This window comes from Andrena cerasifolii, unplaced genomic scaffold (assembly GCF_050908995.1).
Source record: "Andrena cerasifolii isolate SP2316 unplaced genomic scaffold, iyAndCera1_principal scaffold0026, whole genome shotgun sequence".
Taxonomy (NCBI): domain Eukaryota; kingdom Metazoa; phylum Arthropoda; class Insecta; order Hymenoptera; family Andrenidae; genus Andrena; species Andrena cerasifolii.
In genome coordinates, this window is record NW_027484919.1 from 161292 (window position 1) to 167500 (window position 6209).

Consider the following 6209-nt stretch of genomic DNA (forward strand, 5'->3'; position numbering starts at 1 on the left):
ATGCACCCACCAGCCACGCGTCCGCGCAGAGTCGGACGCGTGCCCCATCGCCACGCACCATAGCTTGGGGCTTAGGGATTTTTTAGAGAGGTTTTTCTCCTCGCGGCCCGGCCGATTAAGGCAAGGCCCCCGCTCCCCGACGCCACATACCACCGAGACAAGTCTCGATGGGTCGTCGCGACGCCGGGGTTTACGGTAGCTCGGGCCCTCGGGGTCGCCACTCCCCGTACTGTCAGCATGCCTCCGCGGCATGCCGCAGCCCCTGAGGGAGTAGATAGGGACAGAGGGAATCTCGTTAATCCATTCATGCGCGTCACTAATTAGATGACGAGGCATTTGGCTACCTTAAGAGAGTCATAGTTACTCCCGCCGTTTACCCGCGCTTTTTTGAATTTCTTCACGTTGACATTCAGAGCACTGGGCAGAAATCACATTGCGTCAACACCCTCGGGGGCCATCGCAATGCTTTGTTTTAATTAGACAGTCGGATTCCCCTAGTCCGTGCCAGTTCTGAGCTGAGCGTTGAATGGCGGCCGAAGAGGACGACCACGACGGTAAAACCGACACGGAAGCCTCGCAGCAAGGAAGATCCGCGGGAGGCGATGGCACGGGACCGAGCTCGGATCCCGGATGCGAGACCGAAATCCCGACCGTTCACCTCACCCAGGCCCGGCTCGTCAACCAAACCCGTTTCCCAACCAAGCCCGACACGCCCCGCTCCTCAGAGCCAATCCTTATTCCGAAGTTACGGATCCAATTTGCCGACTTCCCTTACCTACATTAATCTATCGACTAGAGGCTCTTTACCTTGGAGACCTGCTGCGGATATGGGTACGAACCGGCGCGACACCTCCACGTGGCCCTCTCCTGGATTTTCAAGGTCCGAGGGGAAGATCCGGACACCGCCGCAACTGCGGTGCTCTTCGCGTTCCAAACCCTATCTCCCTGCTAGAGGTTTCCAGGGAACTCGAACGCTTATACAGAAAAGAAAACTCTTCCCGGATCTCCCGACGGCGTCTCCAGGTCATTTTGGGTTACCCCGACGAACACTCTTACGAGGGCCCGAATGGTTTGCGGTTCCGCTACCGGGTTCCGGAATAGGAACCGGATTCCCTTTCGCCCAACGGGTGTGTGTCTCTCTAAAAAAACTCTGTTTTAGGACACCACATCTGCATAGGATTTCTCTTAGGGCTTAGGATCGACTGACTCGTGTGCAACGGCTGTTCACACGAAACCCTTCTCCACGTCAGTCCTCCAGGGCCTCGCTGGAGTATTTGCTACTACCACCAAGATCTGCACCGACGGTGGCTCCAGGCAGGCTCACGCCCAGACCCTTCTGCGCACACCGCCGCGACCCTCCTACTCGTCAGGGCTTCATGGAGGACGGTCACCCGCGAGCGGATGGCACGTCCCTCCCCACTTGCCGCTGACGGCGGAGTATAGGCGCGACGCTTCAGCGCCATCCATTTTCAGGGCTAGTTGCTTCGGCAGGTGAGTTGTTACACACTCCTTAGCGGATTCCGACTTCCATGGCCACCGTCCTGCTGTCTTAAGCAACCAACGCCTTTCATGGTATCCCATAAGCGTCGACTTAGGCGCCTTAACTCTGCGTTTGGTTCATCCCACAGCGCCAGTTCTGCTTACCAAAATTGGCCCACTTGGCACTCTGATTCAATATAATCTCGTGGCTTCATGATCCAAGCAAGCCAGAGATCTCACCCATTTAAAGTTTGAGAATAGGTTGAGGTCGTTTCGGCCCCAAGGCCTCTAATCATTCGCTTTACCAGATGAAACTCGCACACGTTCGCGTAGGAACGAGCGAGTGCCAGCTATCCTGAGGGAAACTTCGGAGGGAACCAGCTACTAGATGGTTCGATTAGTCTTTCGCCCCTATACCCAGTTCCGACGATCGATTTGCACGTCAGAATCGCTACGGACCTCCATCAGGGTTTCCCCTGACTTCGTCCTGACCAGGCATAGTTCACCATCTTTCGGGTCCCAACGTGTACGCTCTAGGTGCGCCTCTTCTCGCAATGAGAACGAGACGCCCCGGGAGTGCGAGGCCGCATCGTAACGCGGCCGATCCTCCCTCGGTCGACGCAAAGGTCGACCTTCACTTTCATTCCGCCTTTAGGTTTCTTTCTCCCAATGACTCGCGCACATGTTAGACTCCTTGGTCCGTGTTTCAAGACGGGTCCTGAGAGTACCCAAAGCAGTAGCGTCGCCGACCGGTAATTCGAAGCTTGGCCAGTCCAAGGACACCGCCTGCTAACAGCTGGCCAGGCCCGGGGACGGTACTAGGTCCGTACCTCCGGGTAAGAACTGACCGGGCTTGCGGCGGGCCTGACGCACACACATTCGAAAATGGATTGGTTGCGGCCCGATACCGTCAGAGTACCGTCGCGCAGCCGGTCGGGCGGCCGAGGGTCTGTCGCGTGCTCTGGGAGCAACGAAACAGGCAACCGCTCGGGCCGTAGACCGACACGCAACGGGTCGCGACGTTCTACTAGGGGAGAAGTGCACGACTACGTGGCCGGAACATTCACCGCCGGTGGTGTACCCTCGCTAATGGACCACGAAAGTCCACCCGGAGTATCGCGCACCGACGGGAGCCAGCCTCGTCGACGATGAATCTCCCCATTCGATCTTTTGGGTTTCTCAGGTTTACCCCTGAACGGTTTCACGTACTCTTGAACTCTCTCTTCAAAGTTCTTTTCAACTTTCCCTCACGGTACTTGTTCGCTATCGGTCTCGTGGTTGTATTTAGCCTTAGATGGAGTTTACCACCCACTTAGGGTTGCACTCTCAAGCAACCCGACTCTATGGAGAGATCCTCCCGAAACGCGTACCGGTCGCTACGGGCCTGGCACCCTCTGCGGGTAAGTGGCCCCATTCAAGATGGACTTGGACGCGGTGCGACGTCACGGGATAAACGGATCCTCCTGAACACTACAATTCCCTGCGGCGGAACCGCGGGATTCAGTGCTGGGCTAATTCCTGTTCGCTCGCCGCTACTAAGGAAATCCTTGTTAGTTTCTTTTCCTCCGCTTAGTAATATGCTTAAATTCAGCGGGTAATCTCGCCTACTCTGAGGTCGTCAATCATTTTATATATTAATTAGGTGCCACCAGAGAAAAAACCTGAGACCGCGAAGCGGAGAGAAGATATTATATTATAAATCGTGCTCCCTCTCTCTCTTTTGGATATTTTACCTCGAGCGGGCATCCCGGCGGGAGTACGGGGGTGTGTGGGCGTAGTGCGTTGACACCGACGACGGGGCCGGGCCGGACGAGAAGCTGGGCTGAAGAATACAAGGAGAAGAAGAAGAATGAAACATACAAAACTTCTTTCTCAGATTCTTTTTCTCTTCCCTTGCTCGCTCGCAGATTCCCATGCGCACCGCGTATACGGCATCACGCCACGCACCATACACATCTTTCCCCGCGTACACATCCCGGCTCACAGCCCGACAACGACAACGACGGATCGATGTGATCGATCTCGCGTTGTATCCAGAGAGGTACCAACGCACGATTCCGGAGAAAACGTACATTTGACTCTCTTTTCTCTTCTGATCGAGAATTAGAGTCCCCCCTTAACATCTCTCTATTTGCGCCACGCCAAAGTGTCTCTTTTTCGTCGCGCATAGTCGATTCGATCCGTGAGACTCCCGCGGAACGACCACCGGTTTTTACTTTAACGTCCGTCCGCTATATTAGCTTTGAGATTCCCGCTATCCCTCACGCCTCGAGCAGCAGAGGGAACCGCGTGGGAAAAATAAGCTTTTCCGTGGACTGGACGACCGGTGAGACGCGCGGTCTCTTATACGATCGACCAACAACGCGACAAAGAAGACATGGGGCGATCGGGGAGACTCGTCCTTCCATTCAGCACGAAGGAGAGTCGTACTACCACCTTTCGCGGCATCAGCGCCTTTCGGTTCGTCAAAGTTCAAATTCGCGCAGCCGCGCCAGCGAGGATTCCGGGGTACAGAAACGTTAAACGACGCGTGCAGCAATCTCTCTCATCGGATGTTTGGCGCAAACACTCATGTGCGTCGACGGAACGTGGCCATAGGGAGAGAATGAATGTACGGCTTGGCGAGGACACGCGCGACGACGGGGAAATACATCGACCCGATCCTGTTGACGCGTGGTTATTTTTATCATCCCGCACAGCGCCGCTACTATTCATGTAATTACACACCCTTGGATCTTCACGGCGTCCCGAAGAACGAGTGTTGTGCCCTCGATGTATCTCGATTGACTTTTTATCACTTGTCAGTCAACGACGACCCTCTGTTTAAAATCCCTGGGGCCTCGTGAACGCGACGATATAGATCGGCGCACATATGCCGCGCACTGCTCTTCTCTTCTCTTTCTCTATCTATCTCTCGCTCTTTGGTCCTCTTTCTCAGGACAAATTTTTCATTTCAGGCGACGTCGGGAGCACGGTAAAAGATCTCGCGCAGAACGTGAAGGCAAATCTACACCCAACCGGTGCGAGCGGAGAGGCTGCTGTGAGTTCTTTGATCCAGGGAGCGGTGCAGCACACGGGCGGTCGTTGTAAAACAACGACGCAAGACGCCGTGAAAGCACGCACGCGAGTCCGCAAGATGATCATTTTTTTCATCACGTTCGCCTCTCTCTTTTCTCGCACGGGAGGGAGTACACACGCTTCACGGTTCTCACGCGAGCCGTGGCAAACGCCGACGAACGGCCCAACTTTCGCTCGTACGTCGCGTATCTCGCGTCTATCATCGACCCGACTCCGAAACGCGTTACATCTTCGGAAACGCGAGACGGCGAGGATGATACACGTAGGAGAACCGACGCAAGCAGTCTTTTGTATGTGATAACGACCCTCAGCCAGGCGTGGTCCAGGAATTGTATCCGTGGACCGCAATGTGCGTTCGAAATGTCGATGTTCATGTGTCCTGCAGTTCACACGTTGACGCGCAATTAGCTGCGTTCTTCATCGACCCACGAGCCAAGTGATCCACCGTTCAGGGTAATCGTGTTATTAAATATGTTCGTTATATCTATTGTTCTCGGTTCGGATGAAGCCGAGGCCCGTGCGCCTCCAACCAGCGCGCGAAGGAGGTCCGGGCGTCGCCACCGTTGTGAGACGACACTGTGTGTGATTTCTGTCCAGGACGGGAACCGTCGAAACGCGCGCGGAAACACCGCGACACGTCCGACGGCCGAGCGTACTCTATTATTGTATTTCATTTAAAAACCTTCGAGATACACGGGGGTACATGAACCGTAATCGCGTACTCTGGGGGCCATCGCACGCGGCAGCGTCCTCCTTACGCACGCTCTCTATCGTCGCCGTTCCCCGAAAGCGGACGCACGGCCGGCTTCGATCGGTCCAATTGGACTTTCGCTATCGAAGCTTCACAGCCGGTCCTTTTATTTGGCTATCGGGGCGCGATTAAGTGAGCGATACTCGGGGACGCACGTCGACGCGATCGATGTGCGAGCCGCCCTAGGTTACCCGGGGATCCTCTCGGAGGAGAGGGTCTCCCCGTCCACTGGACTTTTCGGAGAGAGCGCGACCAAAACTGAGGAAGCGTAATGCGAGTGGAAGAAGCGTCGTTCGAAAGAGAGGGATAGTAGAAACGTCGCGAAGCCGAGGCTCCGACGGCGGCTCGTTTCTGCCCTCTCTCTCCCGCGCTTTACTTAACCACTCTCGGAGCGCTTGTGGTGTGTTTTCGTCCCTGTCTTGGGTCGCGAGTGACTCCTTTTATTACTCGATTCGAGCCTACACGCTCGCGCAGACAACACGCGCAGACGGTATAATTCGTATATAACGGCACACGCCTCTGATACGAGGTGAACGCGAATCGACGAGGGCGGCGGGCTACCGGAGGACGATCGCAACGACGGGTCTTGTTTTTCCCGATTCAGTTAACGACGACCTCTCTCGAGAAACCTCTCGCGAGCGCACTCGTGATCGCGTTCGTAATATTATCGTCCCGTTCTCAAAGAGGGGGCCGCGCACGTCTGGCGGTCTGGCGGGCTTGGCTCTTTGCGCTTCACCGATGGCATCGGACGGGAGCGTCGCGATGAGAAACCAGGTTCTCCGTCTGTAGCGACCTCCGCGCGTAAGCCGTGCCACGCGGTGTAATATATATATATATATATATATATATATATATATATATATAGGAGAAATTCATTCCCGTTTAGTTTCTGTTTAAATGC

General features: G+C 55.2%; 1 non-coding gene and 1 pseudogene across 1 annotated transcript; both read right to left on the reverse strand.

The window, feature by feature from the left end:
* Positions 1 to 228: 228 nt before the first annotated feature.
* On the reverse strand, positions 229 to 3097 carry LOC143378045 (large subunit ribosomal RNA; annotated as a pseudogene).
* A 1761-nt stretch (positions 3098 to 4858) lies between these two features.
* Positions 4859 to 5013, reverse strand: LOC143378022 (5.8S ribosomal RNA). Its single transcript, XR_013087462.1, has one exon. It is a non-coding gene; the product is annotated as a 5.8S ribosomal RNA (ribosomal RNA).
* Positions 5014 to 6209: the final 1196 nt, after the last annotated feature.